This window comes from Gorilla gorilla, chromosome 13, assembly GCF_029281585.2.
Source record: "Gorilla gorilla gorilla isolate KB3781 chromosome 13, NHGRI_mGorGor1-v2.1_pri, whole genome shotgun sequence".
NCBI classification, from domain to species: domain Eukaryota; kingdom Metazoa; phylum Chordata; class Mammalia; order Primates; family Hominidae; genus Gorilla; species Gorilla gorilla.
This window is the reverse complement of record NC_073237.2, coordinates 103,707,987-103,731,106: the sequence shown is the minus strand read 5'-3', so window position 1 is coordinate 103,731,106 and position 23,120 is coordinate 103,707,987. Positions and strand designations below refer to the sequence as shown.

The following is a 23,120-nucleotide window of genomic DNA, read 5'->3' as shown; positions in this document are numbered from 1 at the left end:
GGACAGAGCTCACTGCTCACTGGCATTTTTTTTAGAGTGCTTATTAACTATTGATTGTATCTAGTGTCCAGAGGTGCGTTTGTACCATGGGTACATTTAATAAATGAAATAAAAAATGGATGTTTATAAGAGGCTTATGGTAGATCAGCACAGGGTATTTTCTTTGGCTTTTGAGAGTCCAGCATGACTGGAAAGCATGGCATGTGTCTCTGCTTAAAAGAAAACAGGTGCATCAATAGGATGGAATTTTATGTGGCCAAGAACATATTCAAAGCATATTTAATGACATGGAAAAATGCTCATAGTAATGTTAAGTGGAAAAAGCAGGATATAAGACTATAAACAGTACCAATTCAACTGTGTACATTTAAGTGTATGTGTGCTTTGAAGGAGAGAGAGAGAAACAAAAGGAAATTAAGAGAAAACCCTAGAAGGAACTGCCAAAATATTCATACTGGTTTTCTCAGTTTTAATTTTCTTTTCTTTTTTTTTGAGATGGATTCTCGCTTGTCACCAAGGCTGGAGTGCAGTGGTGTGATCTCGGCTCACTGCAATCTCCACTTCCCGGGTTCAAACGATTCTCCTGCCTCAGCCTCCTGAGTAGCTGGGATTACAGGCGCCCACCACCACACCCGACTAATTTTTGTATATTTAGTAGAGACAGGGTCTCACCATGTTGGCCAGGCTTGTTTCGAACTGCTGACCTCAAGTGATCCGTCCACCTAGGCCTCCCAAAGTGCTGGGATTACAGGCATAAGCCACCACACCCAGCCTAAATTTTCTTTTTTGAAGGTTTCAAATATTCTAAAACAGCTATAATAAGTTTGAAAAACTTTTTCATAAGAATGAAGATATAAAGAACAATTAAAATTATTTAAACAAAAAGCCCTCATTAGAACACATTATTCTGTAAATTATGTTTAGATTTCTTTAAGTTTAAATTTCTTAAATTTCTGTTAAATTGTGGTTGGTTGCTTTTGTAATCCACCTCTGTTATACAGAATCTTTTGGCACACAGTTGGTGTATGAAAATGACTGAAAAATGCCATCTTTATATTTGCTAAGTGCATATTATCTTGAAGAAACATGCATAAACTATCAAGAATTTTAAATTTATTCAAAATTTTCTGATGTCATAGATTAACATTCCTCTACGTTAACTTTTTCTTTATTCTTAATTTTTATTTAATTCTTTTTCTTCAGCTTTTAAGTTCGGGGTACATGTGCAGGATGTGAAGGTTTGTTACATAGGCAAATATGTGCCATGGTGGTTTGTTGCACCTAGATATTAAACCCAGCATCCGTTAGCTATTCTAACTGATGCTCTCTCTCCCCAACCCCTATTTTTGTAATTTTTAATTTAATTTTAAAAAATTTTATAGAGACAGGGTCTCACTATGTCACCCAGGTTTGGTCTCGAACTCCTGAGCTCAAGCAGTCCTCCTGCCTCGGCCTCCCAAAGTGCTGGGATTACAGGCATGAGCCATAGCACCCAGCCTACATTAACTTTTTCTAGCCTGAAAAAGAAAGCTTCAATATTTAAAATGAATGAGGAAGATTTCCCAAAACTTCATTAACAAACAAAATACTATTCAACATACGCCAATAGCTAAATTATTTACTCTGGGACCTATCAGCTGTGGGCTCCTAGGTGTGCTGTCATTATGGTGTTACAGAGCCGTTTATACACTATACAATAAAGAGTACCTAATAATTGTGATGTCTGCTTATTATATTTTCCTTATGACACTTAATTTTACTGTTTTTTATTTTAACTTGTGTGCCTACACACACAAAAGATTAAGAATGATGTTTCCTACACACATCAACAGACTTTCAGTCCACCTATTTTCCAGCAAAATGTCTCTTCTGATAAAATTCTTTCTGCCTGAAAACGTATTTGACTCTTGCTATCCTGTTTCAGTTTGTAAAACAAAACAGATGCTTTCACTATCTCAAGTAGGATGGTCATGAGGAATATTTCTTTTTCTTCCAAAAATTGTTCCAGGCCGGGTGTGGTGGCTCACACCTGTAATCCCAACACTTTGTGAGGTTGAGGTGGGAGGATTGCTTGAGGCCAAGAGTTTGAGAGCAGCCTGGGAAACATAGCAAGACCTCATCTCTACCAAAAAAAAAAAAAAAAAAATCAATGAAAAAGTGTTACAATTTTTAGAAACATGAAATGCTCTTCACAGTTGGAGATTGATAATTTTTACATATAATTTATTTCCATATAAGGAAGCCCAGGGGAGGTAGTCTTTATGCTACAGAAGCAAGTCCACAGAGAAAATATTAAAACAAGCAGCGGTGGTACCTGTTGTACTTCAACAAATGGGAGTATCTAAATTTAGCAGCCTGTATCAGCCACCTGTCCTATTAAATGTTCTGGCTTCTGAAGCTCCATTCAACACAACATACATACATAGATGGATTTGTAGCCTAGATACTCCCTCACCCACTCTTGTCCATTTATTTCCCTGTCTCTCATACAGACATGAATGCCACCCAGTCCCACATAAACCCTTTTACTTTATGTATTATTCTTATCATTTTATTCATGACTTTATTACATATTGCGTTTTATCTATTTGTTTTACTTCTTTGTATTTTCGTAGCACCTTCTACAGGCTATTGTGTAGTGACATGTTTTTATAGTGCTAAACCGAAGCTATGTCTGCCTCCTAAAGGTTGTTTATGAAACTATCATTCATTGTTCACACGCAGAGTCATTCAATAATATTTCATATAAAACCTCCAAGACCAGTCTACATAATGAATGCTGTAAAAAATATCATGGAATGTTCTACCGGTGGTGGGGAAGAAAACCACAAACTACTGTTAAAGTTAGAATACTGCATGAAAATAAAAACTTTTTTTCTACATTAAAGGAAACTAAAATGAAAGTTGGAAAGTTTCCCTTTGGAAAACTTTATCTTAAACAAAAAGGTGAATCTTGAGTAAATTTCTCACCATCTCCTGAAAAACTAATAAATTCTTAAATCCGTTTGAAGATCCTGGTGCTTTACTCCCCTGGTCACAGTCAAAACAGAGGGAAAGCAACTGCTAAAATGTTAGCATACACAGAAAAATCTTTCAGGCTGGAATCAAGGCTACCACAGCCAGTTAACTTAGCTGGGGAGGAACGGGTGCATGGGGTTGAAATATTAGTCAAATTGCTTCTCTGGAGTCATGTGCATCTGGAGCCCATCTTTTTAATTGTTTTCCACGGTGCCCTTGATATAATATACTTTTCTAAATTGCTTCGGTCTTCTCGACACCCTAGATGAGTCAGCATGTTGCAATCATTCGCCCAAATGTCTTTCTCCACTTGGTCTTTTTTTTTTTTTTTTTTTTTTGAGACGTTGCTCTGTCGCCCAGGCTGCAGTGCTATGGCGCAATCTCTGCTCACTGCAACCCTCCGCCACCCGGGTTCAAGCCATTCTCCTGCCTCGGCCTCCAGAGTAGCTAGGACTGCAGGCAAGCACCAACACGCCAGGCTAATTTTGCATTTTTACTAGAGACGGGGTTTCGCCATGTTGGCCAGTTCTCGAACTCCTGACCTCAAGTGATCCGCCCGCCTCGGTCCCCCAAAGTGCTGGGATTACAGGTGTGAGCCACCACGCGCGGCCTCCACTTGTTCTTAAAGGAAAGGAGGAAATAAACAAATTCAATTTAATAACAGCAAAAAGTAAATTCACAGTTAGAAATCCCTTTGACATCTCACCTGAGGATACCTAACACAACATTTTTCTTTTTTTTTTTTTTTTTTGGTATTATTAGTAGAGATGGGGTTTCACCATGTTGGCTAGGCTGTTCTTGAACTCCTGACCTCAAGTAACCCACCCGCCTCGGCCTCCCAAAGGGTTGAGATTACAGGCGTGAGCCACCGCGCCCGGCCTGCTTTTGTTTTTTGTAAAGACAGGGTCTCCCTATGTTGCCAAGGCTGGTTATGTTTCTTTTCATGTCCATTTTACATGTTATAATAATATAATCTAAATAGAGCAGGAAACGAGAAAGTTAGGTTTTTAGAGAGAGAGAGAGAGGACCAGAAGGTCAAGTGGGGCTATAATTCCTGTCTCACGTATAATATTTGAATCTGTACTAACTGGCACTGGATCAATATATTACTAAATAGTGGCCAAATCCCCATGATACAAAACCAATGCACTCAGGTGCTATACCTATATATCCATTTAAAAGCTTAAATGAGCAAATAACTTTATGGAGAAATTGGAGAAACCCTGAATACACTTGCTGAAAGACCAGGAGATGGTAATTGGTACAAACTATGAAAGAATAATGTCTTAGACATGACAAATAGAAGAGATTTTATCTGTAAGGACAAGCATGCTTCTTGCCTGCTCCAGGTCACTTTTTGTCGGTGTATAACAATCCCTTCTGCACAGCTCTATGAGGCTTACAAAGTACTTACACCCTACATTACCTCAATCTTACAAAGTAGGGATGGGATTTTCCTCTCCCATCTCCAGTATGCGGATGAAGAAACTCAGGTTCCCTTTACAGGTTAGCATTTTGCTGTCACTTCTCATTCTTGCTGACATACTCAAAGCACATCTCTTCTAATACCTTTGTTTCAGTCTGCTGGGCAGGTAGGGCTACAGGTATAAAGGATCCACCCCAATTCAAAAGGATTTGCTAACGTCCAGGTTCTTTCAGTAAACCTGTTTAAGAGTCAAAAGCCTCAGACTTTCTGTCTCCCTATCAATGTACTATTTCCTTTGTCAAAGTAGACAGATAGGGAAGGCAGAGTTTCCTGCAGTTGTTTCTTCAGCTGGGGCCACTATGCCATGTACACAGTTCATACTTTTTGTTCTGAAGTTCTTGTTTCTGGCCTCACCTCTGGCCCAGCACATAGCTCTCCTGGTCAAATAGATCTGGTCAAGCCCTTCCCCTATTCTGTAACTTCCCATGGTCCCCAGTGCTTAGTGGATATAGATTTAACATGGTCTCTTCCCTATTTGTGGCTTCCAGCTGCTTGTTCAAGATCCTATCTAGGGCCGGGTGTGGTGGCTTATGCCTGTAATCCCAGTACTTTGGGAGGCCAAGGCGGGCGGATCACGAGGTCAGGAGTTCGAAACCAGCCTGGCCAACATGGCGAAACCCCGGCTCTACCAAAAATACAAAAACTAGCCAGGCGTGGTGGAAGGAGCCTGTAATTCCAGCTACTCGGGAGGCTGAGGCAGAAGAATCGATTGAACCCAGGAGGTGGAGGTTGCAGTGAGCTGAGATTGTGCCATTGCACTCCAGTCTGGGTGACAAGAGCAAGACTCCGTCTCAAAAAAAAAAAAAAAAAAATTAGCTGGGCATGGTGGCAGGAGCCTGTTATCCCAGCTACTTGGGAGGCTGAAGCAGGAGTATTGCTTGAACCCGAGGTGGAGGTGGCAGTGGGCTGAGATCATGCCACTGCACTCCAGCCTGGGCGACAAGAGTGAAACTCCGTCTCAACAACAACAATAACAAAAGACCCTATCTAGTTCCTCCTTAGGTAAACCTGCCATGCTCAACAACTTCTGGTCCTCCAGTGCACATGGCTGTTTCAGCATTTGAAACTTGCCTGCAGATACTGGTCTCCACTGCTTCTGGAAAGACCCCTACTACCCTGACAAAAGCCTATGTCTCTTAAAAGCCCAGCTCTTAAGAATACGCCTCCATTCTATTTACATCTTGCATTAAACACTTATTCGTATGTATTACAAGCTTATGTGGGGTTTTTCTGTGTATTTTGTTTGTTTGTTTAAGACAAGGTCTCGCTCTGTTGCCCAGGCTGAAGGGCAGTGGTGCAAACATGGCTCACAGCAACCTCAAACTGCTGAGCTCAAATGATCCTCCCATCTCAGCCTCCTGAGGGGCTGGAACCACAGGTATGTGCCACTACTTCTGGTTAATTTCATTATTATTTTTCTGTATAGATGGGGTCTCACTATATTGCCCAGGCTGGTCTCTAACTCCTGGCCTCAAACGATCCTCCTGCCTTGGCCTCCCAAATTACTGGGATTACAGGTGTGAGCCACTGCACCCAGTCTATTATTAGGTCTTATGGGTCTGGCTTCCCCTAAAGACGTGAGCTTCTGCAGGGCACTAGGAGGTTTCTTGATGTGTCCTTGAATACCTTCAGTTACTAAACTTAATTGAATAAAAGTAATCATTGACTGAATATTTAGCCAAAATCCTGGGTTATCCAAAGAAACGATAAAATATCTCCTTTCCCCAAATTTTGGCATCCTGGAGGACAGGCCCAGTGGTCTCTCAATTGCTTCCTATAGGTCACCTGACATCCATCTGCCTTCCCCAACACACAACAAACCCCTCAAATGAACAAAACTCTTTCCAGAGTCAATCCCACACTTTGGGAGGCCGAAGTGGCTGGATCACTTGAGATCAGGAGTTCTAGACCAGCGTGGCCAACATGGTGAAACCCCATCTCTATTGAAAATACAAAAATTAGCCGGGCATGGTGGCCTGCACCTGTAATCCCAGCTACTTAGGAGGCTGAGACAAGAGAATTGCTTGAATCTGGGAGGCAAGAGGTTGCAGTCAGCTGAGATCACACCACTGCACTCCAGCCTGGGTGACAGAGTGAGACTCTCTCAAAATCCTGGCATCTCCTTTTTGTGAACTCTTCCTTGCCATGTGATTCTCTGCATTGACTCTGGAAAGAGTTTTGTTCATTTGAGGGGTTTGTTGTGTGGTGGGGAAGACAGATGGATGTCAGGTGACCTACAGGAAGCAATTAAGAGACCACTGGGCATGTCCTCCAGGATGTCAAAATTTGGGGAAAGGAGATTTTTTTTTTTTTTTTTTTTCTGAGACAGAGTCTTGCTCAGTTGCCCAGGCTGGAGTGCAGTGGTGCCATCTCAGCTCACTGCAAGTTCCACCTCCCCGGTTCACACCATTCTCCTGCCTCAGCCTCCCAAGTAGCTGGGACTACAGGCACCTGCCACAATGCCTGGCTAATTTTTTTTGTATTTTCAGTAGAGACGGGGTTTCACCGTGTTAGCCTGGATGGTCTCGATTTCCTGACCTCGTGATCCACCTGCCTCACCCTCCCAAAGTGCTGGGATTACAGGCATGAGCCACTGCACCCAGTGGGGAAAGGAGATATTTTATCCTTTTTTTGGATGACCCATTGGGCCTCCTTTCAAGAAAAAAGGTATGTGTATCATGGACGTATGACAAATAACGAAGGCTAAAAAAAAAAGAAAAAAATTGCACTTTAAAAGCTTAGGCCAGGCATGGTGGCTCACGCCTGTAATCCTAGCACTTTGGGAGGCCGAGGCAGGTGAATCACTTGAGGTCAGGAGTTCAAGACCAGGCTGACCAACATGGTGAAACCCCATCTCTACTAAAAATACAAAAATCAGCTGGGCGTGGTGGTGGGCACCTGTAATCCCAGCTACTCAGGAGGCTGAGTCAGGAGAATCGCTTGAAACCGGGAGGTGGAGGTTGCAGTGAGCCAAGATCACGCCACTGCACTCCAGCCTGGGCAACAGAGTGAGACTCCATCTCAAAAAATAATAAAATAATAAAATAAAAGCTAAAAGAGGGTACTTTCCTGACCTCATGATCCACCCGCCTTGGCCTCCCAAAGTGCTGCGATTATAGGCATGAGCCACCGCACCAGCTAAAAGAGGGTACTTTCTACTCTAGGATATCGAGTGGGCTAGTCTGCCCAAACAGGAAGGTTTAGCTTTGGGTGCTGTGAAACCCTCCCATCTGGTTTGCTCCACTTCAAGCTTGAGACTCTTCTAGTTTGCCTGGATGACAGTAGTTTTCTGACCTCTGAATACATCTAAATAAACTCTGACAGTGCGCGGAATTCACCATTGACCTGCCTTTGAGGCACTGTTACCGCTTCACCTAGGAATGGGTAACATTGCAAGGACTGAAGCTGTAAAATTACGTAGGTAGCTGACAACTATAATGCCAACACTTTGGGAGGCAGAGGTAGGAGGATCACTTGAAACCAGGAGTTCAAAACCATCCTGGTCAATATAGGGAGACTCTGTCTCTCCAAAAAATAAAAAATAAAAAATAAAAATAACAAAATTAGCCAGGAGTGGTGGCATGTTCCTGTGGTTCCGGCTCCTCAAGAGGCTGAGGTGGGAAGATCCCTTGAGCCCAGGAGGCTGAGGCTGCAGTGAGCTATGATTGTTTTACTGCACTCCAACCTGGGTGACAGAGCAAGACCCTGTCTCAAAAATAAAATAAAATTACGTAAGATGTTTGAAAAGGAAAGCATCTTCAAGACCATTTAACTCAAGGAAAAGACCCAGATAAAGGACTTGTGACCTTGCCCAAGGTCACATCGAGTTGACATCTGAGCAACCAGCACCTAGATCTGATTTACTTAACAGGCCAATCATTCATGGCTTCATCCTAACAGCCCAAGGGAAGCTTAGAGGAATCAAGATGATCAAAAACATCTTGCTGGCTGGGCGTGGTGGCTCATGCCTGTAATCCCAACACTTTGGGAGGCCAAGGTGGGTGGGTCACTTCACATCAGGAGTTCCAGACCAGCGTGGCCAACATGGCGAAACCCTATGTCTATTGAAAATACAAAAATTAGCCGGGCATGGTGTCGTGCACCAGTAATCCCAGCTACTTAGGAGGCTGAGGCAAGATAATTGCTTGAACCTGGGAGGCAGAGGTTGCAGTGAGCTGAGATCACGCCACTGCACTCCAGCCTGGGTGACAGAGTGAGACTCTGTCTCAAAAACAAAACAAAACCAACCAACTAAACAAACAAAAAACACCATGCTCACCTCGGCAGCACATATCCTAAAATTGGAACAATACAGAGAAGATTAGCATGGCCCCTGCACAAGGATGACACGCAAATTCGTGAAGTGTTCCATATTTTTCTGTTCTTGCACGGGCTCTTAAGCAACATGGAAATAAGGTTGATGGAAAATAAACATCTGTTTCTAAACAAACAAACAAAGAAACAACAACAAAACAAAACAAAAAACAAGCAAAAAACACCATGCAGAAAAGATGGCTTTCAGAGGAAAGTTCTGTTTTTTTGTTTTTTTTCCTTTTTTTGAGATGGGGGATGAGGTCTTACTCTGTCACCCAGGCTGAGTGGTGCAATCACAGCACACTGCAGCCTCAACCTCCTGGGCTCAAGAGATTCTCCCTCTCAGCCCCCCAAGTAGCTGAGACCACAGACATGCACCACCATACCTGGCTAATTTTTTTAAAAAATTATTTTGTAGAGACAAGGGTATCCCTATGTTGCCCAGGCTGGTCTCTAACTCCTGGGCTTAAGGGCCTTGACCTCTCAAAGTGCTAGGATTACAGGCATGAGCCACAAGTGCCTGGCCCTGGAAAGTTCTAAATTCAATGTAATGTTGGGCTCTAACATCCAAAGAAGTATTTTACTGTGCTTTATCATCCTTCTGTATAGTGCTCTGTTACCGGCCAGCTAGGACAGGACTACTCACTGGTCACTGTGTTCCCTCTAGAGAGAACATAGGAACCATTCCCTCAAAATGTTATAGTATCATTCTGGCTTTGTTCCACTTTCTCTTTCCATGCAATTGATTCAAACACATGTAATCAATTCAAGGATCTACTTTACTAGCCACTGTGCAAAGGGCAGGAGAAGCAAAGATGAGTAAGAATCTGTAAATATGGCCAGGCGCAGTGGCTCACACCTGTAATCCCAGCGCTTTGGGAGGCCGAGGCGGGTGGATCACCTGAGGTCAGAGGTTCGAGACCAGCCTGGTCAACATGATGAGACCCCCATCTGTACTTAAAATACAAAAGTGAGCTGAGTGTGGTGGTGGGCGCCTGTAATCCCAGCTACTTGGGAGGCCGAGGCAGGAGAATCACTTGAACCCAGAAAGTAGAGGTTGCAGTGAGCTGAGATCATGCTACTGCACTCCAGCCTGGGTGACAGAGTGAGACTCAGTCTCAAAAAAAAAAAAAAAAAAGAATACGCAGGTTTACAGATACTGTTTCCTCCTGCAACTGCTCTGCAAAGGGCATAAAGTGTAAGTTAAATGAAAATCAGCTTTCCAGCCCCAGTAAAAAAATTGTTACCTTTCTTAAAAAAGTGATACATGATTCTTTGCAAGACTCAACCATGTTAACTACAACCACATATACCATTCTCCCCCCTACAATTTTCTTGATTGCTTCTTCTTCTTCTTATTTTGAGACTTTGTCTTGCTCTGTTGCCCAAGCTGGATTGTAGTGGCGCGATCGCAGCTCACTCCTACCTCTGCCTCCTGGGTTCAAGCAATTCTCTGCCTCCGCCTCCCGAGTAGCTGGGATTAGAGGTGCCCACCACGCCCAGCTAATTTTTTTGTATTTTTAGTAGAGACAGGGTTTCACCATCTTGGCCAGGCTGATCTTGAACTCCTGACCTCATGATCCACCCACCTCGGCCTCCCATAATGCTGGGATTACAGGTGTGAGCCACCGTGCCCGGCCGATTGCTTATTATTTTTTAGATACATTTAACTTGTTTATCGGGTGCATGTTAAGGCATATTAAGATGTGTTTTTCAGATTCAGCATGAAGGTTTTGGCCTTATTCAAAAATATCACAAAATTCTGTTGGAATTAATAATTTGGTCAGAATGGGTCTTAATTTTCAAACCAAGACACCTTGGGTTGCTATGGATTGGAAACTGCATAGTTAGACCACGAGAACACGTGATTTTGTTTTAAGCACAATTAACTTTACAGCGAGAGAGCATAACTGACATCACATATAGCTCTCGCTATGCCAAAGCCCACAGAAAGAGAAGAGGCTTTGCCTAGGGGATTCTTTGCATTAACGACTTTGTTAGACAAAGCCACTCTGGCATGGGAATTGGATTTGCAATTTGGGTCTTTGTAAAAGGATTAGATGATCTCTATTGTTTAATGTTTGGATCTCAATTTGCATTTGGAAACATGACCCCATTGGAGGTTTAGTTCTCTTTTATTTTCATGTTCTTGTTCTGATACACAAATGATACTATTTGTTAAAAAGTTGATAAAACTGCTTGGTCGAATGGTTGTACTGATTAGGAAGTGTGATACGTTGATCTTCTCTGTGAATGGTGGAGTCTACCTGGGCTCCAGCAAAAGCAAGCCAGTAATCCATTTGCCAACTGACAAATAACTCATAGGGTAGAGGTCTGCACATTTCATTGATTTCCTTAATTAGAATGCATGGCTCTTTGTTAGAGAAAGAAAGCACACAGAGATATGGTCAGACAGTGGATCTGCAGAAGGAATGAAAGAGAAAAGCCTCTGACTGCCTGGGGACATATTTGAACACTCCTGTTCAATGTCTTTCTTTATAAATAAAGGTTTGAGAAAATGTATTTTAGGTTTCGGATAACAATACTCTCAGCTGTACACGATGTTTAACTACTGGTCCTTTGGTAAACTTTTTTTTTTATATATATGGAGTAGGAGTCTTGCTCTGTTGCCCAGGCTGGAGTGCAGTGGCGCGATTTTGGCTCACTGCAACCTCTGCCTCCCGGGTTCAAGTGATTCTCCTGCCTCAGCCTCCTGAGTAGCTGGAATTACAGGTGCCCACCACCATGCCTGGCTAATTTTTGTATTTTTAGTAGAGATGGGATTTTGCTATGTTGGTCAGCCTGTTCTCGAACTCCTGACCTCAGATAATCCGCCAGCCTCGGCCTCCCAAAGTACTGGGATTACAAGGGTGAGCCACCACACCCAGCCCTGATAAATATTTTTTTTTTTTTTTTTGAGGCAGAGTTTTGCTTTTGTTGCCCAGGCTGGAGTGCAATGGTGCAATCTCGGCTTACCACAACCTCTGCCTCCCGGGTTCAAGCGATTCTCCTGCCTCAGCCTCCCGAGTAGCTGGGAATACAGGCATCTGCCACCACACCCAGCTAATTTTGTATTTCTAGTAGAGACAGGGTTTCTCCATGTTGGTGAGGCTCGTCTCGAACTCCTGACCTCACGTGATCCACCCGCCTCAGCCTCCCAAAGTGGTGGGATTACAGGCGTGAGCCACCAAGTCCAGCGTGGTAAACATTTTTAATTAACATTTGCTTTGAGAACCTTCTCAGATTGGCCACGTGAAGCCTGGAATAGAAACTGCGTGAGGAGGGACAATTTCTCAGAGTGTGGGTTTAGGTCACGTGGTTTGTTTGTTTTCTTTTTAACGCTTGAGATTCTTGCTCCTTTATCTTTGTCATTGACCACAGGAAAACATTTTTTGCATGTCAGGATGAATGTACTGGGAAACATAAACTTGGAGTTGCTGGTTGATTGAGCTAGAGGTAGAATAGAAAAAGGCATTCACATTCATTGAACACCTATGGTATGCCAAGAACTCTGCTAGATGTTTAGGAATTTGTTATTATATAACACCAAGGCCCAGAGGAGTCAAGTGACATGTCCAAGGTCACAGAGCTGTCATTGGAACACAGATGTGCCGGATTGCAAGCCCAGGCTCCTACTGCCATATCACACAATTTCTCAGATAAAGTAAAGCTAACTTCTGCTGCTCCTTACCTCCTCGGAATGTGTGTTTGATTTTTTCTTCTAAACAAGGGTTGTATTTGGTGCACGTGAAGCTATATGGGCAAGATTGGCCTAACCCATCCCTTTTCTAATACAGGCAAGTAATCTTTTATTTATTTATTTTTTTTGAGATGGAGTCTTGCTCTGTCGCCCAGGCTGGAGTACAGTGGCGGGATCTCGGCTCACTGCAAGCTCCGCCTCCCGGGTTCATGCCATTCTCCTGCCTCAGTCTCCTGAGTAGCTGGGACTACAGGTGCCCACCACAGCACCTGGCTAATTTTTTGTATTTTTAGTAGAGACAGGGTTTCACTGTGTTAGCCAGGATGGTCTCGATCTCCTGACCTTGTGATCCGCCCGCCTCGGCCTCCCAAAGTGCCGGGATTACAGGTGTGAGCCACCGCGCCTGGCTAATTTTTTCATATTTTTAGTAGAGAAGGGGTTTCACCGTGTTAGCCAGGATGGTCTCAATCTCCTGACCTCATGATCCACCTGCCTTGGCCTCCCAAAGTGCTGGGATTACAGGCGTAAGCCACCGCGCCCGACAAGGCAAGGAATCTTATCTGTGGCTCGATTAAAAATACACCACGTTCTTCTAGGATCCAGTTTGGATAGTGACTTAAGAAAAGGCAATAGTTTTCTGCATGATAGCATCCCCACAACCGCTATAAAATCACCAAGAGTAAATAGGTCATTGCCTTTCTTCCCGGGTATTTCACTCACGGATTTCAAAGCATTTTACGCATGTGTTCAATCTATTGAAACAAAAACTAGCAGCCCTTTTTATAGTTGGGCCAACTGGAAGTACTCCGAAGAAAGAATCTTTTCTGAAGTTCACACACTCTGAGGCCTCCTTAAATGGAGAACGCGGGAGAGGAAGTTCACCCCAGGAGTGGCACATTTGAGTATTGTGCTTAGAGCCCACATTCTCAGCCATGGCCCATGGGAAACACTCCTGCTTCTTTGCCCATCTTCCAAAATGCTTTGCCAACATTCTCCTAATGCTGCCAATATTTAAAGATAATTTCTTTCCCCTAAACAGGATCTCAGCCTAAAATAGATCTGGGTCTGTGTCACTGGGCATGAACAAATGACTCAGAGAGCCATTTCAGATCTCAGAAGCAAGGAAGGCTCTTTGGAGCACCAGAGCATAGTCTGGGAACAAATGAGTGACAGAGCTGAAAGGTGTTCCAAAGAACATTTTATTTCTTTTTTCTCTTTTTGAGATGGAGTCTCACTGTGTCACTCAGGCTGGAGTACAGTGACACAATCTTGGCTCACTGCAACCTCTGGCCCCTAGGTTCAAGTGATTCTCCTGCCTTAGCCTCCCAAGTATCTGGGATTACAGTGCCCGCCACCATGCCTGGCTAATTTTTGTATTTTTAGTAGAGATGGGGTTTCACCATGTTGGCCAGGCTGGTCTCGAACTCCTGACTGCAAGTGATCTACTTGCCTCGGCCTCTCAAAGTGCTGGGATTACAGGCATGAGCCACTGTGCCCAACCCCAAAGAATATTTTATTTCAAGGCTGCTTTGCACAAACGAGGAAGATGAGACCTCACATTCCCAACAGCTAGGCCACTGCAGAACTTCATTCCAACCTAACACTTCCTGACCCTCATCCTCCGCCTGCACATGAGGTCATAGAAGCAAGACCTAGGGGGGGTCTCCTAACCAAGATGCAGGTGGTAGGTAAGCAGGCAGGTTGTTATGAGTGGGTATGTTTAGCATCAGGGATAGCAGAAGAAAAATGAGTCTCTCCTAGAAAATGTGTTGATTTGGACTATTTTCTACATGTGTTGGGTTTTGTTTATTTTGTTTAGTTGTTGTTTCACTTTTCTCCTTTAGCTCATTCACGTCATCTGCTAGGTTTATATATATCCCATTCTGTCTGCCCAACAGTAGGGCATTGGTTATATAAGTTCTGACATCCCTAGAATGGACTCCTATGTGCCGTTAAAATTATCTAGTAGACAATAATAAGGGCCGGGAGCGGTGGCTCATGCCTGTAATCCCAGCACTTTGGGAGGCCAAGTGGGGCAGATCACCTGAGATCAGGAGTTCGAGACCAGCCTGGGCAACATGGTGAAACCCCGTCTCTACTTAAAATACAAAAATTAGCTGGGGGCAGTGGCAGGGTGCCTGTAATCCCAGCTACTCGGGAGGCTGAGGCACGAGAATCGCTTGAACCTGGGAGGTGGAGGTTGCAGTGAGCCAAGATCACGCCATTGCACTCCAGCCTGGGTGACAAGAGCGAGACTCTGTCTCCAAAAACAAAAAAAACAGTAATAAATAAGGGCCAACACTTAGGAAGGTTTACTCCATGCTGTCTCTGTACTCAGCATTTCACAGGCATTTTTTTTCATTCAGTCCCGACAATAATCCTATAAGGTAGTCATGGCTGTTCTCATTTTAGGGACGAGGCATCTGAGGCAAAAAGAACTTAGGTAACCTGCCTTGAGTCACAAAACAAGCAGGTGATGGAGCTGGAATTTAAACCTGATTCTACTCAGACCCATATTCTTGAGCCACCTGCTCATTATATGCAGAAGAATGTTCAGAAGTTAACGGGGAGGGGGCGGGGTGAAGGGGAGGAGCTTAGAAAGTACTATCCAACTTGGTAAAATACATTTATGTTTATGTGTTGGGGGGTATATATGCCCTCAGAAAATTCTAGAAGGGCCACTTAAATGCCAATTCCTTGAAGCAGCCTTTTCCGACTATACTAAAAGAGCCCTCCCACCTTGCTCATGTTATTATCTCTTTAACCTGCTTGATGTTGTCTCATGACACTTACCATTACCTGAACTGTAACATATACTGGATCTATTTATTCTCTAGCTTCCCTCTAGAATGAGGAGGAGGACAATGCCTAGGAAACTACCTGGCACGTAGTAGGTGTTCAATAAACATTGTTGATTTGAAAGACTGAACCAAATCCTTGATGTTGGTTGCTGTTGTCCTCCTCCACCCCGCAACCACTGCCAAATGGGAACAACTTAGATTATTATCATTATTATTATTTTTATAAGGCAGCTTCCTGAGCCAGAGTAGGCTCAGACAGACTCCCAATTTAGATTCCTGATCTTAAATGGATTGAAAGTTTTTCTTCATGTTTCGTTAAAAATATTCCAAGTGGAAAAAAAAAGAAAAAAGACTGGGTGCAGTGGCTCATGCCTATAATCCCAGCACTTTGGGAGGCTGAGGCAGGCAGATTACCTGAGGTCAGGAGTGTGAGACCAGCCTGGCCAACATGATGAAACCCCATCTCTACTAAAAATACAAAAGTTAGCTGGGCGTGGTGGCAGGCACCTGCAATCCCAGCTACTCAGGAGGCTGAGTCGGGAGAATCTCTTCAACCTGGCATCGGAGTGGTGGGGTCAGGGTAGGGGTGTGGGGCGGGTGGCATTGAAATGAGCCGAAATCACACCACTGCACTCCAACCTGGGTGACAGAGAGACTCTGTCTTAAAAAAAAAAAAAAAAAAGCCAAGCATGATGGCTCACTCCTGTGATCCCAGGGAGGCCAAGGCAGGAGGATCACTTAAGGCTAGGAGTTCAAGGCCATCCTGGGCAAATCTGTGAGACCCTGTCTCTACAACAACAAAAATCAAGAACCTAAAATGGTCCACTTTAAAGTGCAAAAAGGTAATCTCCCCCTTCCTGGACACAGGCTTCTCTAGAGCAGAAAGTTCTTTTGATTGCAAAAGAGAAGACCATTGGAAATCTGCTTAGATAAACTTGCTTTGAGTCAAAAGTGAATCATTAATGTTTCAACTGCTAATCCACTTAGCGTCCTATTCACCCAGATGGCTGTTTTGAGCACTCACATCATGCTTCTTTAGAAAGATAAAAGTTTCCAGTCACCAGAGATTCAATTGAGCAAGGGTAAAAGACAATTGATGGTAGATGAAGAGATTGAAGTTTCTGAGATGAGTGAACAAACACTTATCTGGTCAATGTGAAAATGAATGAAACATTTGAAATGAACTGATATGAGTTGGTTGGGTTTTATCCCTATAATAAACTCTTTCCTTTGCCCTCCAAAAAGGATTAGGTCTTCTGCGAATGGGAGTTATAACCAACTCATCTCTGTCCTCAAGCCATATGGCCTTGACCTTTCTTAGTGACGGCCTAGTCACTTTAAACCATGGGTGGCTGTTGGAGATTTTTCTTGTTTGCAGCCAAGTCCTTCTGAAGGGTGACTTTGGCCCCATCAGCAGCTTCAGGAGCCATCTAAAAGCCAGGAGCAATGCATCCCTGCATTCCCTGAAGGCAAGGGACTGCTCTGGCTGGCGTCCTTCCCTCTTCCCCAAACAGAACCAAGCTCCTATAGAAAATTCATAAATTCTTGGCAGGAAAGAAATCCTCCCGTTGGAAGGAACAGATGTTGTACGAGTAACTTTTGCCATTATACTGTTCCTAATATCATAGTTTTAAAGTGTGGGGGGATGTTAACTTTTTTACAAATGTCAACATGTTCTGGGCAGTTTTTCCATCTCCATCTGTGGCATGCACATCACCAATCCTTCTGCTGCCCCTTTTTAAAATTTTCCAGGGAGTAGTTGGAAATTGGAAATATATTAAAAAGTGAAGGCGGAAAATTCAATTCAACAATATGCTAATGTATACCCTAATGCAGAAAGTAATATGCTGTTTCCCTCCCGTTGTAAATGTCAAAAATATTCTTTCTCTTGTCGCCTTAGAACTTGGAATGGTGTACAGACTTCTAACAAAGTAATTATGACCAATTAACAATCAGAGACTATTGCTGTTACCAGAATTCCCAGAGTGAGTAAAACCCCCCTTCTAAAGAAAGCCTCCATCCTGCTTCCACTTCAAGGGGCTTCTAGGCCATTTGCACTTGGTTTACACCTCATTAAACCGCCCACATTATATGCCTGGGTCCCAGGTGACTGTGGGAAAAGATCAAGGTCAGTGGATGCCGTATCTACCCTCCGAGTAACCTTAAAAAGGGTGACTGCACCTTTACTGGTGCTAGCTGGGGTCCCCTCCCCGGGGACAGCGATGCCGCTTGCGGCGGCTTCTGCGAGGGCCAGAGCGCCCGCTGGCTGTGGCCGGGCCCAGAACACGCCTGATCGCTTTTGGGTTCAAAGTCAGAATCGGGTGAGCAGTCTGGGTGGGATGGGGTGGAGTGGGGTGTGGAATCGCTGCGCAGAAGCAGAGGAAGGTGACAGCGGGGGCGGGGCGAGGAAGCAGCGGAGCCAGATTTAAGTGCGCCGCGGGATCGTCCCGCAGTTTCCGTTCTCAGGCCAGGTTTCCCCCCTTCCGCCAGGTCGTAGCCAAACCAGTCCCCAGATCCGTGTGGGGCCTAGTGTCGGAACCCGCACCCCAGAATAGCCCGTTCTTGAAGCTCCGTGCTCAAGTGGAGGTGCAAATGGGAGCGCTCGCGGGGTGGGGCGCGGCTCGGGGGGCACCCACATCCAGAGCCGATCCCATCCCGCGCCCTTACCCCGTCCCAGTGGGCCCCTGTGCGGCTTCCCCCGCATCCTCTCTGGGAGGCCAGTCCGCTCTCCCAGGCGCGGCTAGGGGCGCGAGCGACACAGGAGAGCGTGGCCACCCCTCTGCGCCCGGAGCTAGAGGCGGGCGCAGCGCCCGCGCGGTCTGCAGTGCCCCCCACCGGACGGCCCGGCACAGGACGGCTCCGGACCTGGCTACCCGCTCCGCGCCGCCTTTGCTGGAGGGAGCCGGCGCCCCTCCTCTTCCTCCCTATTGAAGCTACCAAAGTTGTGAAATTTAAAATCAAGTCAAGGAGAATACGCTGGCGCTGTCACTGCCTGGCTTCCAGCTCCCGAGCACTGTGGACTTCTAGGCTTCCCTTTGGCTAACGTGAAAATAGACCGGACAAGGTCATGTAACCATTAAGTGGGAGTGTGCAATAACGTGTCTGCTACATGACAAATACTCGCTGAAAGACGGACATTGTTATGATTACTCTCTGGCTAGGCTTTGGCTTCTCTGGAGTCTGCTCCTCTGTGGCAGATAGGGATGGTTTCTACCTTTCCTTTGAGGTAGAAAAGGAACCTGAGCACCCAGCTGGGGTCCGGTCTTGCAGTGCCGCTAACTCTATCTATGGCTGTGGCCTCAGCTGTCTCCTTTTTGAACCTAAATATTCTCATTGCAAAATGGGAGTAATCATACTCCACCCACAGAGTTGCTACAAGATGAGAAATGAAGGACTCCTTGTTCGGGGCAAACTCACTCCCACTGTCAGCTGGCGGGTCCCAGACCACCTGTATCTGTAGCACGTAGCAGGTGCAGTGCATAACATTTGACCCTACTCACAGGCGGCGCTCTTTTCTTTATAATTTATTTTTGTAGAGAGAGGGTCTCCCTTTATTGCCCAGGTTGGTCTCAAATTCCTGGCCTCAACCAAGCCTCCCACTTCAGTTTCTGAAAGTGCTAGAATTACAGGAGTGAGCCACGACGCTCAGGGTCCTTTTTCCTGAAACACATAGTAGGTACTCAATGCAAGTCTCGCCCACCCACAGCAGCTAGCCCATCTAGGGTGCCTTTTGCAGCCCTGTCTGTGACCAGGAAGCCTGGGCTGTGGGAGGTTTTAACTGTTGGGATTCTTCTTCCTTCACTCCCCTTGACACCCCTTCCATAAATGCCTGGGATCCTTTCTGGAAATTGGTGATGTTAGAAATAATAACACATAGTCCTGAGACATAGTGCAATGGAATGCACAGTCAGAGGACCTGACTGTCAAGGGCAGCCCTGCTAGTTAGTTCCTGGCTATCTTTCTCCTGCAACCTCTCTGAACTCCAGTAACCTTATCTTTCTTTCTTTTCTTTTCTTTTCTTTCTTTCTTTTTTTTTTTTTTTTTTTTTTTGAGACAGTCTCACTCTGTCACCCAGGCTGGAGGGCAGTGGCATGATCCTGGCTCACTGCAACCTCTGCCTCCTAGGTTCAAGTGACTCTCCTGCCTCAGCCTTCTGAGTAGCTGGGACTACAGGCACCCACCACCATGCCTGGCTAATTTTTGTATTTTTAGTTGAGACGAGGTTTCGCCGTGTTGGCCAGGCTGGTCTCAAACTCCTGACCTCAGGTGATCCGCCTGCTTCAGCCTGCCAAAGTGCTGGGATTACAGGCGTGAGCCACTGCGCCCAGCCCAGTAAACTTATCTTTCTTTTTCTTTTTCTTTTCTTTCTTTTTCTTTTTTTTTTTTTTTAGAGACGGAGTCTCACTCTGTCGCCCAGGCTGGAGTGCAGTGGTGTGATCTTGGCTCACTGCCACCTCCCGCTCCCGGGTTCAAGCGACTCTTGTGTCTCAGCCTCCTGAGTACCTAGGATTACAGGCGCCCACCACTATGCTCAGCTAATGTTTTTGAATTTCTGGTAGAGACGGGGTTTCACCATGTTGGCCAGGCTGGTCTCGAACTCCTGACCTCAGGTGATCCGCCTGCCTTGGCCTCCCAAAGTGCTGGGATTACAGGCATGAGCCACTGCTCCCGGCCGTAATACAATATTTTATGCCAGCAATCCAAATTTTGGGACTGTGTGATAAGGCACCAGCACTTTTGAGGTCCCATCCCGGTAACTTCTCAAGCTCTCTAATATGGTGAACTTTAAGTGAGAAAAAAAAAAATACAGAAAACCAGTGTTCAATATTTACATGGCCTCACCAGTCACAGTGCACTTCTGTGTACATTATATCCATTTAATTGTCAGTTAGCCCATTTTCCAGATGAACCTCAAAGAGGTAGAGCGACTTTGGACACAGTGCTCATCTCTACAACACAGAGTCTTCTCTCAATTCAGCCTTATCTCTATGCTGTTAGACAAAGATGCTGGGTTGGGTGCAGTGGCTCATGCCTGTAATCCCAGCATTTTGAGAGGCTGAAGCAAAAGAATCACTTGAGCCCAGGAGTTCATGACCAGTCTGGGCAACATAGCAAGACCCCATCTCTATTTATTTATTTTTTAATTTTAAATTTTTTTTTTTTTTTTTTTTGAGACAGAGTCTCACTCTCTCGCCCAGGCTGGAGTGCAGTGGCACGATCTCGGCTCACTGCCACCTCCACTTCCCGGGTTCAAGCGATTCTCCTGCCTCTGCCTCCTGAGTAGCTGGGACTACAGGCACATGATGCCACCACACCCAGCTAATTTTTGCATTTTTAGTAGAGACAGGGTTTCACCACGTTGGCCAGGATGGTCTTGATCTCCTGAACTCGTGATCTACCCACCTCGGCCTCCCAAAGTGCTGGGATTATAGGCAAGAGCCACCAAGCTCAGCCTATTTATTTAAAAATAAAATTAAAAAAAGATGCTGCTTTCCTAGGTATGACAAAGTGGGACTTTTCACCGGCCATCTGAGCAAGCGTTCTTTGAGACTCTTTGGAAATGATAGGACACAAACTTTATTAATACAGAACATTGAACAAATTAGAGAGTGTTTACATATTATGACAAGGCATGCAGCAGGCTGTTACTTTACCAAAACTATTCATTATGGGGCCGTTTGTTTAAAGGTTGCCCTGGTGGCTTGGAGACAGTGCCTTTTGCTCTCTGACTCACAGGAAGCAAAAATAAGTTACTATCAGGTGATGAGCATACTTAGAAGCCAAACTAAAAATGAGAGGGTTTATCACCCTTGGCGTAAAGCAGTCAGCTCCACTTTCAAACTGGTAAATGCCAGGCAGTTGAAAATGTAATATTTTATTTGTGTGATACATGTTGTGTGTGTGTGTGTGTGTGTGTGTGTGTGTGTGTGTGTCTATTTTTTGTTTGTTTTTAAGATGGATCTCGTTCTGTTGCCCAGGCTGGAGTGTAGTGGCATGATCTCGGCTTACTGTAACCTCTGCCTCCGGGTTCAAACAATTCTCTGCCTCAGCCTCCTGAGTAGCTGGGATTATAGGTGTCCACCACCACGTCTGGCTAACTTTTGTGTTTTTTTTCGGTAGAGACCGGGTTTCACCATCTTGGCCAGGCTGGTCTTGAACTCCTGACTTCATGATCCACCCGCCTTGGCCGCCCAAAGTGCTGGGATTACAGGCGTGAGCCACAGTGCCCAGCCTGTGTGTGTTTTTAAAAAAGCTCTTTACTAAGCATTTGCTAATTACAGTATGCTAATTTCTGTGTTTGGAAACACACAAAGGGATATGATATAATCTCTGTCACCAAATGGTCCGCAGTCTGATAGGAGAGACAACTATATAAATGTGTCTAGTAGTCACCTCATTTGTAAAGTGGGAACAACCATAGGACCTCTTTGTGGGGAACTTCTGAGGACAAGCCATGAAAAGCATGGGTGAGAAACAGTTGTTGGAAGCCTGAGCCAAAACAGGCTCTTACATAGGTAGGGCTTGCATTAGCCCCTTTTTCACATGAAGAAACTGAGGCTCTGAGAGGGGAAGAGATTTGCTGTTTCACAGCACAGCCAGCATTCAAATTTAGATCTGATCCTTCTCTTCCCACCACATTACATTCAAAGTTTATGTTGATCAGGCTGGTCTTGAACTCCTGAGCTCAAGCGATCCTCCCACCTCCCAAAGTGCTGAGATTACAGGCATGAGCCACCACGCACAGCCCAATAAACAGTTTTATTTTTTGTTTTTTGCTTTATTAGCTTTATTGAGATATGTGTACATCTAGATTGTATATTTAATGTATACAACTTGATGAGTTTGGATATACCCATGATTTCATTACCACAATCAAAGTAATAAACATATCCATCTCTCAAAATGTTTTCTTGTATCCCTTTCTGTGTGTGTAGTTTGTGGACTTAACATGAAATCTTAACATGAGAACTTAACAAATTTTTAAGTGCACAATGCCATATTGTTAACTGCAGGCCCTATGTTATACAACAGTTCTCTAGAACTTACTCATCTTGGGTAACAAAAATTTTATACCCATTAAGCAACAATTCCCCATTTCTTTCTTCCCCCAACCCCTTACAACCACCATTTTACTCTATGCTTTTATGAGTTTAACTATTTTAGATACCTCGTATAATTGAGATCATGTAAAATGTGCCTTTCTGTGGCTGGTTTATTTCACTTGCGTAAGTGAAACTAGCTCTTTATCAGATAAATAGTTTTCTTTTCTTTTCTTTTTCCTTGAGCCTCAGCATGTCTACTTTTTTATGGTTTGTGTCTTTTGGTTGACTTTTTTCATTTTAGTTATGTATTGCTTTCATGGTATTATTTAGTGTTCTATCTACGTTCTCTTGTAGCTCGCTGAGCTGCTTTAAGATGATTATTTTGAGCCAGACTTGGTGGCTTACACCTGTAATTCCAGTACTTTTGGAGGCCGAGGCAGGTGGATCACTTGAGGTCAGGAGTTCGAGACCAGCCTGGCCAAAATGGTGAAACTTTGTCTCTACTAAAAATACAAAAATTAGATGGACGTGGTGGCGCGTGCCTGTAATCCCAGCTACTCGGGAAGCTGAAGCATGAGAATCGCTTGAACCCAGGAGGCAGAGGTTTCAGTGAGCTGAGATCCTGTCACTGCACTCCAGCCTGGGTGACAAAGCCAGACTCCGTCTCAAAAAAAAAAAAATTATTTTGAATATTTGTCAGACAATTCACAGATCTCCATTTCTTTAGGGTCGGTTGCTGGAGATTTATATCATTCCTT

The 23,120-nt window shown here is 44.5% G+C and overlaps 1 long non-coding RNA gene and 1 other non-coding gene across 2 annotated transcripts in view; both read left to right on the top strand.

The window, feature by feature from the left end:
- Window positions 1–8,775: 8,775 nt before the first annotated feature.
- On the top strand, window positions 8,776–8,882 carry LOC115935945 (U6 spliceosomal RNA). The gene has a single exon (XR_004071528.2). It is a non-coding gene; the product is annotated as a U6 spliceosomal RNA (small nuclear RNA).
- Window positions 8,883–17,329: 8,447 nt separating this feature from the next.
- The window catches only part of LOC109028247 (uncharacterized), a 46,414-nt gene continuing 40,623 nt past the window's right edge, over window positions 17,330–23,120 (top strand). The window contains exon 1 of the long non-coding RNA XR_010130135.1: window positions 17,330–17,447. This is a non-coding gene — a long non-coding RNA (uncharacterized lncRNA). The remainder of the gene's footprint in view (window positions 17,448–23,120) is intronic.